Source organism: Coregonus lavaretus, assembly GCF_964263955.1.
Source record: "Coregonus lavaretus genome assembly, chromosome: 3".
NCBI classification, from domain to species: domain Eukaryota; kingdom Metazoa; phylum Chordata; class Actinopteri; order Salmoniformes; family Salmonidae; genus Coregonus; species Coregonus lavaretus.
In genome coordinates, this window is record NC_139990.1 from 73290127 (window position 1) to 73303130 (window position 13004).

The 13004-nt window shown below is 43.7% G+C and overlaps 1 pseudogene across 1 annotated transcript; it reads left to right on the plus strand.

Annotated features, from left to right (window-relative positions):
• Nucleotides 1-3055: 3055 nt before the first annotated feature.
• Nucleotides 3056-9394, plus strand: LOC311117892 (guanine nucleotide-exchange factor SEC12-like; annotated as a pseudogene). The gene is made up of 10 exons (XR_014615285.1): nt 3056-3145; nt 4484-4660; nt 4894-5083; nt 5437-5690; nt 5794-5874; nt 6021-6137; nt 6257-6430; nt 8766-8838; nt 8933-9092; nt 9218-9394. The product of XR_014615285.1 is annotated as a guanine nucleotide-exchange factor SEC12-like (transcript).
• The last annotated feature ends 3610 nt before the right edge of the window (nt 9395-13004 follow it).

Sequence of the window (13004 nt, forward strand, 5' to 3'; positions counted from 1 at the left end):
CTTGTAAGGATTAGATGTCACTTGTAATCAAAACAGTGCATTTTTGGTGTTTGTTATAATAATAACCTGAACATGTCCCCTTGACGAGTAATAGACTACAATGGATTCGTGATCTTTCTCGGTGACTCTCGCCTTCTGCAGAAAACACCGAACAGCTCTGCTTTTTCTCCCTCGATCTTCACTATCTAGCCCGGATAAGCCCGTCCCCCTCTTTAGATCACCCCCCCCTTGCTTCCCATGTACAAAGTCAGAAATAGAGACAGATAATTCCAAATAGGATAACTCAATGTAAATAGCCTATGGTTATTCATTATGACTGGATGAACATGCTCAAATATGACACTTGATTTCATTTGATTGATTAATTGCCACTATAGTTCGCATGTTGTTTTTCTGCCTTCTGGCCATACCACCAGAATGTATGAATGCACTAATTTACTCTGATCATTATCACATCAAATGATCTACTTCTATATCTCTTTATTTTGTCAATAAATGTTGGAAGCCTGGGCCTACCCCTGGATCCAACAAACACCCTAAAAGAAATATGCATGTCACTTGTACCAGTCTTTGGGGAGGGAACAATTGTAGAGTACTTATCGACAGCTGTTCCCCCATCGGGTTGAATAATCCAAAAAAGAGCAGCAGCCCCACTACACAACATCCGTTTTATTTTGTTCACACACAACGCCCACCCTGTTTCAAATAAAATCAAAAGTCGCTTACACAGTTTAGCTAATCTTATAGGGGGTGCAGTGAAATTCTTGTTACTAACTCCTAACAATGCAGTAAAGTGCCAAACAGTGTGTGTGTGGAGCAGGGAATGAGTATAGTCTAGGTGCTCCAGGGCTGTTCATGCACCATATGGCATCATTGCTTATTATTATTTTTGGACTATGAGATGTGTTCAGGTTGTTGTCTCTGGTTATTTGTTTGTGTCCCAGAAACGCTACTGGCTGTGCAGAAACCGCCTGAGACTGGCTTCTTTCGTTGACACCGCCATCAGTCCTGTATTGACTATTCCACTGAAACCCTGTATTGAACTTGTGATCAATACCCAGACCATTGACCTTTTTTACTGGAAACAAACTCATCAACAACATCTCCCTGCCTCTCAGGCCCAAATTGAACAATCATACTCCCCCCTGTATCCATCCCTCTATAGCTTGGGGTGTGTGATACCCGATATCACAGGGTCCTGTGTCCTCTCCCTTGTCACTATGCTCCACCCCCCTTGATCTTTCGTTTGCCTCTTTTTTTTAAAAAGTACATGATGTATCAATTTGGATTTTGTCAAGGAAGCAGAGGTTAGAGGCCACCAGAACCCATGTGAACATATTTTTGAAGCTATGCTAATCATGGAGAATTAACCTACTACTAACCTAGGCTACCAATATGTGCCTAGAGTGATGCAGCCCATCGAGAATACATCAGGCTTGTAGGTAACACTCTGTAACAGTGATTCATTAATTGCTGGATTCCAAGACTGATGTTGCCATGGAGAGACATATTTCCCCAGAGAACAGCCAACAATAATTATTAAATGAGTGCTCTTTACCACCAGCAAAGGCTGAGGTAGGACAGATGACGATGGTGTGCAAAATTAGACACAGATTATGGGAGGCAATGGATTAGGGTACATCCTTTAACAGTTGACATGATTATGTAATGTCATGATTTTATTCGGAGGCATAACAATTGATTGCTTTGCTAAAGCGGATTATACAAGTCCGGTTTTCAGAATGATCTCTTCCAAGTAACAAATGGGCAAGGGAAGGGAGTGCCAAATTAAGCCTGTTTATTGTGTCTAACCATGTCTCTCATCATGTGAGGGTTTTCTCTAGATAAATAAATAAATAGTGTCCTATAACAATATCACAATCATGCTCTCAGTATCACTATGAATGCATTATTGTTTTAGAGAGACCATTTCTTTCATCACCCCTCTCATGTGATTAAGCTAATACACTGTAACTATTTAAATGACCCTGTTGGGCAGAATCAGAATAGAACATCAGATGTGCATTTTGTTTCCCATGGCATTGGCCACAGAGGGCAACGAAGAAACAGATTATTTGCACAAGGACAGTGTTTTTATCAATACATTGTTTGGCCAATATAAGCCTGTGCAAATCTTTTCTGCTGTCCATGATCTACAGAAGGTTTTAGATCTATGTAGAATAGAATACATCTATATAAAACAGTTGTTTGTAAATATGTGTCTGTTGTTTTGCAATGCTATTAAAATGTTTATTGTGTTCAGAAAAAAACAGTGTCACAGAACAATGAGACAATGAGTTCCCTGTAGCTCAGTTGGTAGAGCATGGCGCTTGCAACGCCAGGGTTGTGGGTTCGTTTCCCACGGGGGGCCAGTATGAAAATATAAGCACTCACTGACTGTAAATCGCTCTGGATAAGAGCGTCTGCTAAATGACTAAAATGTAAATGTTTCACCAGATCTATAAATCTGAAGCATCCGGTTGGCATTTCCACTCACCACCAAATATGGTTATGAGGGGAAGCCCAGTGGCTGGCAGTGGGCGAAGATGGATTTTGGCCGACATTCTGCCAATTTTCTCATCGATGAAACATTTGATCTTAATACAGTTTTCTGTTCCCCAAACTAGAATCTGTTACAAACAGAGTGGACCAAGTTTTGTAGACAATACCCTTTACCAAAGTTTAAAATAAATGTATAAAAATGCGTTGTTTAGTGGCGCAATGGAGAATTGAGTTATTGCACAAGCGCACTTCACAGAGTAGGCGTTCCCTAACGGAAATATGCAAATACATGCTAGAACGCACCAATAGGATCTCGCTAGCTCGTGCTTGGCTCTGCCCACCCTGCTTGTTTTGCCCACTGTGATTCATTTTCTCCCGTTGGAAACGACAGGCTGTGGTCTATCTTGGGATAGTTATAAAAAATCTTTGCCAATGTACGTACAGGGGCGTCTTTAATGACGTAATCACTCAAGATTGCACGCTGCTGACGTGTATGTAGGGAAGTAGAAAGCTGGCTACCTAGCTAGCAACTTTAGCGTTATTTTTATTAGATATGTGGAGCCAGTAACAGCTCATAATGGGAATAATAGCCAACTAATTCAAATAATTGGCATTAGAAGAGAAATCGGAGGAGATTACACAGGTAGAGTTTGCTACACATGGGTTTGCAAGACCTCAAATACACTAGCATCCACTACCCAGTGTACTATTCATCCTCAAGTAGCTAATGCTAATGGTTGGCTGGCATGCTAACAGATAAACTGTCTTTTTCAGATTTATTGTGCAGTGATAATTGCTAAGATTTGAAGTTATGTAGCTAGATAGCTAACAAGACTTCGCGAGGGGATGTTTAGCGAGCTATCATTAAAAGAACAAAACCTGTTCTAGTTAGTTAGCAAACGATGTAGCAAGCGCATTAGGCTTGCCAGGCAGAAGATACCATCCCTACCGTTACTCTTGTTCACACTGAGGTCGTAACGCAAGCATGGTTACATTAAGCCACCTTGGAGTCTGCGCGAGATATGGGTCGGAAAACGTACCTCATTGCAGGGATGGGATATGCCACTGTACTCCAAATGTTACTTTTATCCACACTACTCCATCGAGAAGATTGAAATACTGCCAGTTTTCCCAGAAAACTGCACCTTTCGTCCTCATGCTAGCTAGCAGTAGCCACCGCAGCCATTTTGGAATAGCAGTGTCAGTGTCAATTAGCTCCTTTGTTGGCTACTGCTAGCTAGCATGAGGACGAAAAGGGCAGTTTCCCAGGAAAACTAGCAGAATTTCAATCTTCTCAATGGAGCAGTGTGGATAAAGGTACAATTTGGAGTGGGTGGCATATCCCATCCCTGCTTTGAGGTATGTTTTCCGACCAATACCTTGCGCCGGCTCCATAGTGTCTTAATGTAACCATGATTGTGTTCCGGCCTCAGTGCAGCTCAGTGTAAACAAGCGTAATGGCAGGGTCAGTATCTTCTGGCAAGCATTAGGATAGCTTTCAGTAGAATTCAAACTGACTTTCTGTCCAGTGAGGCGATAGTGGCTGCTAGATCTGCACCATGTGCATTCCCAGTAAAATACTTGTGTCCCCCGTGGACCGGCTCGTACATAAAGCATCCTCCATTCAGGCTGCAAAGGCATCATTTTCATTTTCAACTAGCTTTAATCGCGAGGCGCCGAAAAAAAACGGGAAAAATATGTGTACTGTTTTAATATACAATTTCCCGCCACCATTTTTGGACAACTTAGGATGTTGCACACCGAGTTCAGCCAAGGGTGTGCAACATCCTAAATTGTCCGACATTTTTATTTAATTTCTGGCTTCCCACGGATTGTTTTGTGCAACCCAATACAATTGAAAGCAACGCTTGTGTATGTAAATACACCCACATTGCTAAAAGCAAGGATCTAGCTACTGTTGTGTAATTATTGTTTTTTGTCTTGTATTTTGAGTTGTTTTCTCATGCATCTGTTTCTATAGAGAAGGAATTTGCCGTGAAGTGGATTGATACCTTCAAGAGCCATGGGCAAACGGAGGATGCCAGACCTGTATAGGGCCCCCTTCCCCCTCTACACAATCAAAGTGGACCCCAAAACAGGATGGGTGATCACTGCAGGAGGGGGAGGCGCTTCCAAGACGGGCGTAAAGAATGCAGTGGTAAGCTACTGAATGTTTAGGTGATCATGTAATGGTTCTGCTCTATGGGCACAATCTCTACATTTCTAATCTTTTCTCTGTCTTCACGCCCTTTTACATTGCGTGTATTCTAGAAGTGTGAAAATGCGGAAACATTATAGACAATGTGTGATTCAGCATTTATTTTCATTTAATTCAATCTGAATAATGTTGTACAGTATTTGCTAAAGTTAAGTTGGGACTTTCTTTTTCAGCACTTCCTGGGTTTGGAGTTGGTAGGAGACCAGCACTGTGCCACCCTGGTGCACTCTCATGACACAGACACGCGTGCCACCATGAACCTGGCATTAGGCGGGGATGTGATCGCAGCAGGGCAGGACGGCAGCTGCAGCCTCATGCGCTTCAGACAACGCCAGCCCAGGGGCAAGGCCGCAGCCAAAGATGGCAAGGAAGGAACACCCCCAAAAACCTGCCATTCACTTTTATAAACCTCTTTATACACAAAGTTCAAATGATCTTTACAGATACATTTACTGTAACATCATTCCTATCTTACATTTCATCCTTTACATCTGTGTTTCTCAATCCTGGTCCTGGTGACCCAAAGGGCTGCACGTTATTATTTTTGCCCTAGCACTAACACACTTGATTCATCTAATCAACTCATCATCAAACCTTTGATTATTTCAATCACGTCTGTTTGTGGTAGGGAAAAAACAAAAATGTTTGGTTCCCCAGGAGAATGATTGGGTAACACTGCCTTACATTAACACATCACTATTCCCCTTACTCTCCAGCAGGGGGTGGCAGTGAGCAGGGCACAGCAAGGAGACGAGCTGGGAAAGGGGGTAAGGGTAGTGAGGGAACTGCTGCTGCTGGGGGTGACGTGTCCGAGATGAAGGATAACACCACCCAGATCTTTGTTGACACGTTTGGGGAGGTGCAGTCGGACCTCAACCCCCAGGACCCCCTCCAGAAGTGTGTGAGGTTCAGTCCCGACCTCAGCCTCCTACTGACTGGCGGGACAGACGGACACATCAGAGTGTGGGAGGTGAGTTGAAGTTATGCCAAAATGGCCGCCATGTTGAGACTTCTCCCCAATTGTTACTTTCCAGGTTTTGAGCTTGACTGTAATGCCTCTGCTCTCTCACCAGTACCCCTCCTTAAAAGAGAAGTTGGACTTCAAAGCCCATGAGGGAGAAATTGAAGACTTGGACATCAGTCCGAATAACAAGGTACTAAACAGCTAATAAGTATATGACCTCTGTCTGTCTGTGTTGGAATCACAGTAATAAAGAGGTTATAAACATGCTATAAACAATGTACAAGCTAAACTGGTAAGTGTTTTCTGACCTGTGTGTTATTTTGTGTTTCTGTGTAGCACCTTGTGACGGTGGGCCGGGACTTTGCCTGCAGTATATGGAGTGGCCATGAGCCTCTGTTGGCATGAGAATATGCCTCAGATAGCAGCAAAGTCATACCGCTATATGTCTTGCAGGCAAGCACATACCCCTTTCTCCTACGAATTGTCACATACCCTCTTACATTACCGACATATGGCTCTGGTCCAATAGCCACACTATCATACCACCTATGTTTTTTCTCTCTCCCGTTTAGGTTTGGAAAAGTCGAGGACCAGAAAGACGCCCTGAGGCTCTACACCGTCCAGATCCCCCACAAACGAGACAGAAAACCTCCACAATGCTACCTCTCGAAATGGGACGGCAAGAACTTCCTCCCCATGCTGACGAACCCCTGCGGCACTGAGGTCATCTCCACCCTGGCTGTCAGGTGAGGAAGGATGGAGAGGATGCCTAGGATCCAATTAATCTTTCCTTGATTACGTGCATCCTATTTCTTCGCCCCCTTCTGAACCGTATTGGAGAAGAAGGTCCCTCACCTCAGACCTTCTTTTCCAGTGTATTTTGAGAAGGTGAGGAGGAAAATCAGAAAGGATGTGAGGAATTGAGCAAAGATGAATTGAGAAAGAGCCTTATTTGTTAATCTCAGATAAGGTCACTTAACTGCTCATTGCAGTTATTGCTCTGTGATGTTACTGTGTAATAAATGTGTAATAAATGTAGGGCTGGGCGATATGGCCAAAATATCATATCACAATATTCTTCACCTTTGATGGTATTTTTTTATAATAAAAGTTATACATTTGCTTTATGAGTTGTGCATGACCCTAGGGTGGCTTTCAATGGGGCTTTCTCTATTCTGATTGTTTTGTACTGTTCAATCAAACTTCAACCAAAAGTTGATCTCATTTGAGATAATTTCCACACTGCCACGTAGGGCTGCATGATATGTGCATATTAACCAAATAGTGCAATTGTGATTTGACTTGCGATTTAGATCAAAACACTTGGGTGAACTGTTGGAATCATGAAAATAGAATGATTATTCGAATTCTACACTCACCGTAGAGTTTATTAGGTACATCACCCCGTTCAGGAAAATGGATCGCTCCTACAGACAGTGAGTCACGTGGCCGTGGCTTGCTATATAAAGCAGGCAGACCGGCATAGAGGCATTCAGTTACTGTTCGATTGAACGTTAGAATGGGCAAAACGAGTGACCTAAGTTACTTTTAGCGTGGTATGATTGTCGGTGCCAGGCACGCCGGATCCAGTATCTCAGAAACGGCCGCCCTCCTGGGCTTTTTTGCACGACAGTGTCTAAGGTTTACAGAGAATAGTGCGACAAACAAAAAACATCCAGTCACCAGCAGTTCTGTGAAACAGCTCGTTGATGAGAGAGGTCGAAGGAAAATGGCAAGACTCGTGCACGCAAACAAACAAATAACAGTGCAGTACAACAGTGGTGTGCAAAACGACATCTCGGAATGCACAACCCGTCGATCCTTGTCACGGATGGGCTATTGCACCAGACGACCACACCAGGTTCCACTCCTAGCAGCTAAAAACAAGAAGAAGCGGCTCCAGTGGCCACGCGATCACCAACATTGGTCAATTTGAGGAGTGGAAAAACATGGCCTGGGCTGACGAATGCTGTTGTGTCATGTTGATGGCAGAGTCAGGATTTGATGTAAGCAGAATCCATGGAGCCATCCTGCCTGGTGGTGTACTGGTGTGGGGTATTTTTTCCTTGTACACGTTAGGTCCCTTAATACCAATTGAGCAACAAACGTTTCCGACACCTTGTAAAATCCATGCCCAACGATTTCAGGCTGTTCTGGAGGCAAAGGGGGTCCAACACGGTACTAGTTGGGTGTACCTAATAAACTGTCAGGTGAGCGTATAGTTAGAATATAATAGTGGGCACATTGAATACAGTGTTTGACATGACAACGTATGAGAAAGCCAGGGAGGCGTTCATAGAATTTAAGAATTTGAATACTAATAGGAGGCGTTATTGTGACGGGGTAGGAACCAAAGTGTTGGTCAGTGGAACCCTATAATCTTTGGCTGTATTACATGTTTCTCTTACTTCATGTAGCTAGCTAACATATGCTCTCTGATTTTAATAGACACTGTTGCACAAACAACCTGCTGATTTAAGCCTACACCAGCACTGGTATCAGGCTGTATTAGCTAGCTACATTTGCTCTAACTCAGGACAGTTATTAGCTAGCCAGCTAACAAGCGATTAGCATTAGTGTCTAACACGATTATTTTAGCCACAACTTGCTAAGAAAAGACAAACTAGCTGTTTGCTGACAGTAAGATACACTATTAGTTTGTGTTATTATAGAACCATTATATTAAGAAGCAGAGTGGAAAGCAGCATCGCTGTCATCAACATATTGTTGCATCTACTGCATTGACCATGCAGACTGAAGAGTGAACTGTCGGCAAATGATCTCGTGGTCTAACAACAACTGCGCTCCTTGAGTGACGGGGCTTGGTGAGAGAGACGACTCAAGTAGCGGAGTAAACTATAAAAACGGAGTGGCGTATCACATTTTAACAAACCAAACATTGAAATACCATTCTAGAAGGTAAAGTAAAAAACCAAACCGGTCTGTGCATCAATACCACTATATAGTAAAATACGGTATACCGCCTAGCCCTAAATTAATGTAATTGTAGTAGATATTTGTTCTTCCCTGTTAACCAGGAGTCAATGGCTCTTTTTTTAAAATTCTCGCTGTGTTCCACAGTGACTCTGGAACCTTTCTCGGCCTTGGGACAGTGACGGGATCAGTAGCAATCTATATCGCCTTTTCACTACAGGTAGACAAACACACACACACACACACAATAATTAGCTGCCTTTAGGATTATCCCTATGTAACTCCCTATTTATCTTGTCTCATTGTCTCTGTAGAAGTTGTACTATGTGCAGGAGTCACACGGCATTGTGGTGACTGATCTGGCCTTCCTGCCTGACACTCCCAAAGGCCAGAGCCTCAAAGGGAACAACGAGGCAGCCATGTTGAGTGTGGCTGTGGACAGCCGCTGTCAGATGCACACTGTACGCAACCGAAGTAAGTGGTGGTTGTCTTCAACAGAACCAACCTGATTTGGTAGCATTGATTTAGCATTGTGAGTAGCATTGTGTTCTCCCTCACCCTCCTTCGTTATCTCTCTCCCTGTATCTCCACCATCCCAGGATCCTTCCCTATCTGGATGGTGCTGTTCTTCTGTGGCGTCATGGTGGTGGGAGCCGTCCTGCTCCTGCAGCACCTCTTCCCAGGATTCATTTAGACATTGAGAATGGACAGAGAATGAAAGAATCCCAGACAGCCCTACAACCACTACCAGCCCTACGATCATCTTCAACAACAACTACAACAACCTCTGAGGAACTCCCCTGACGCAACTCAACCCTGGAACACGCATCCATCTCCTACCTATAGTCATCTTACCACACTTACCCAACCGTGGAACATTTTAACCACACTTGCCCAACCCTGGACTGCATCTACTAGAGCCATTTACCCACTCTTAACCCAACCGTCCCAACCCAACAACATTCCCTGCATCAATATCTATACCCTTAACCAATATTTGTATCCCCCATCCTTCCCTGTCATCCCTGGCCTTGATTCAGGACTGCCACCCCCTCAGTGAACCATCTGTGCTCCTTCGACCCCCAATTCCGCCAGACACACACCATTTTCTTGATCTGTATCAATCAGTCTTAATCTTCTTTTTGCTTTTAAACCATGGTGGGGAGTTAAGGCCTCAGCTTCAGATCTATATCATCATGAATGTGCAAGGGGTGGGGGCTTTTTATTGTAGATATTTAAGAAATAATGTAACATTATAAATATAATACTTAAATGATTGCTCTTCTGTCAGTCTCCATCTGTCCTGTGCATACATAGACACACACTTGTAATTTTTGCAAGTTGGTTGGATAACATTTCTGCTTATGGATTTTCTGTTACAGTTTGCAGTGAGGCCTGTCTTTCCTGCTTTGTCCACTAGTGGGCATCATAGACCAAATGTCTTACATTTACATGTACATTTTAGTCATTTAGCAGACGCTCTTATCCAGAGCGACTTACAGGAGCAATTAGGGTTAAGTGCCTTGCTCAAGGGCACATTAACGTCATTTAGCAGACGCTCTTAGCCAGAGCGACTCACAAATTGGTGCGTTCACCCTATAGCCAGTGGGATAACCACTTTACAATTGGGGGGGGGGGGGGGTAGAAGGATTCCTTTATCCTATCCCAGGTATTCCTTAAAGAGGTGGGGTTTCAAATGTCTCCGGAAGGGGTCTTCTCTAATATTGTTCATCCCAGACTGGAAAGCAGGGCAGGCAACAGGGCATCATGACCTTCAGAAAAACTAAATCAATTACGTTTGTGGACTCCCCTTTAGCTCCATTTCCAATGTTGAAAGACCTGGCAATTTGAGTTCTGCACTGAAGGCTCCTGTATAGTACCTCTAACCGTCTCCTTTTAGGCCTATTCAGGCATTAAACCAGATTGACAGATGGAAGGGTGGTCTTTGTCTGCGCCACACAGCTCAGTAGATGTACAACCATTCAGTCTGGGCCCAGGGCTTGCTCTGATTGGTCAGTAATGTGGTGGTCCTGAGTGCTCTAGCCACTCTCGTGTCATTTAACACTACTTAGCTAAGATAGAAGGAAGAGCTAATGATCCAGTGTATGTGATGGTTTTCTGTATTTTGCAGAGTCTACATACTGTACAGTGTCTTCGGAAAGTATTCAGACCCCTTGACTTTTTCCACATTTTGTTACGTTACAGCCTTATTCTAAAATTGATTGAATCGTTTTCCCCCCCTTAATCTACACACAATATCCCATAATGACAAAGCAAAAACAGGTTTTTAGAAATTTGTGCTAATTTATAAAAAATAAAAAACACTAATCACATTTACATAAGTATTCAGACCCTTTACGCTGTACTTTGTGGAAGCACCTTTGGCAGCGATTACAGCATCGAGTCTTGGGTATGACGCTACAAGCTTGGCACACCTGTATTTGGGGAGTTTCTCCCATTCATCTATGCAGATCGTCTCAAGCTCTGTCAGGTTGGATGGGGAGCGTCGCTGCACAGCTATTTTCAGGTCTCTCCAGAGATGTTTGATCGGGTTCAAGTCCGGCCTTTGGCTGGGCCACTCAAGGACATTCAGAGACTTGTCCCAAAGCCACTCCTGCGTTGTCTTGGCTGTGTGCTTAGGGTCGTTGTCCTGTTGGAAGGTGAACCTTCGCCCCAGTCTCAGGTCCTGAGCGCTCTAGAGCAGGTTTTCATCAAGGATCTCTCTGTACTTTGCTCCGTTCATCTTTGCCTCGATCCTGACTAGTCTCCGAGTCCCTGCCGCTGAAAAACATCCCCACAGCAGGATGCTGCCACCACCATGCTTCACCAGGTTAACTCCAGATGTGACGCTTGGCATTCAGGCCAAAGAGTTCAATCTTGGTTTCATCAGACCAGAGAATCTTGTTTCTCATGGTCTGAGTCTTTAGGTGCCTTTTGGCAAACTCCAAGCGTGCTGTCATGTGCCTTTTACTGAGGAGTGGCTTGTGTCTGGTCACCTCCTTGACCAAGGCCCTTCTCCCAAGATTGCTCAGTTTGGCCGGGCGGCCAGCTCTAGGAAGAGTCTTGGTGGTTCCAAACTTTTTCCATTTAAGGATGATGGCGGCCACTGTGTTCTTGGGGACCCTCAATGCTGCAGAAATGTTTTGGTACCCTTCCCCAGATCTGGGCCTCGACACAATCCTGTCTTCGGAGTTCTAAGGCCATTTCCTTCGTCCTCATGGCTTGTTTTTTGCTCTGATATGCACTGTCAACTGTGGGACCTTATATAGACAGGTGTGTGCCTTTCCAAATCATGCCCAATCCATTGAATTTACCACAGGTGAACTCCAAGTTATAGAAACAGCTCAAGGATGATCAATGGAAACAGGATGCACCTGAGCTCAATTTCGAGTCTCATAGCAAAGGGTCTGAATACTTATGTAAATAAGGTATTTCTGTTTTTTTTTTTAAATAGATTTGCAGACATTTCTAAAAACCGGTTTTCGCTTTGTCATTATGGGGTATTGTGTGTAGATTCCTGAGATTTTTGTTATATTTAATCTATTTTAGAATAAGTCCAACATAACGAAATGTGGAAAAAGTCAAGGGGCTGAATACTTTCTGATGGCACTGTATATCAGCATTGTATGGTCTTTTGTAGCATGGCATTCAAGATTCTACACGTTCTAGTCCAAAGCACCATGGAGAGTGCTTGGTTTGTTTCAATTGGCCGACTAACACTATCATCAGGCTGTATAGTTAATCTGTGTTTGTTTCAACCAATTAAACACTATTGGAATCTCTTTTGTCGAGGCTTAATGGCCTTCAACTAAAGAGCTTTAATGACTTTCTCTTCCACTTTCTTCACACTCCTTAAAATAATGCCACCAGCCCGTCTGGGTACCTGACTATGTAACAGCTTGGTTCTGGCCCCTAGTCTCACCACCATCCCTCTACATGCCTGGCCTAAGCACTTGCGTTGTTGCAGAGATGGAAAGGTTGCTGTGATACACTGCGACGTGTTCATTAAGCACCAAATGCAAGACAACGGACTAAAACAGGGAGGGACTACCTGGATTTATCCAAAAAGAAAGGCACATTTTAGTTTCCCATTGCAAAAATGTCTGATGTATGCCCTTATTGAACACGACCCAGGAGCATAATAGCAGGAGATACAAATTAGAGGTATAGAATGGACATTCTCTACCGTGCGGAATAGAGAACTTTGTAATCTGGGACATTTTAAATGTTTGGTCCAACCGATTCACATCATAATCATTATAGGTGCTTTGCCAGTGACAACAAAGACACTTCTTTAGGAAGCAAGAAACCTTGAGAGGCTTGCATTGCTGGCATGTTGGCTGCAATATTGTTTGGCTTTGGCATACAGAACACACTGGATGGGGT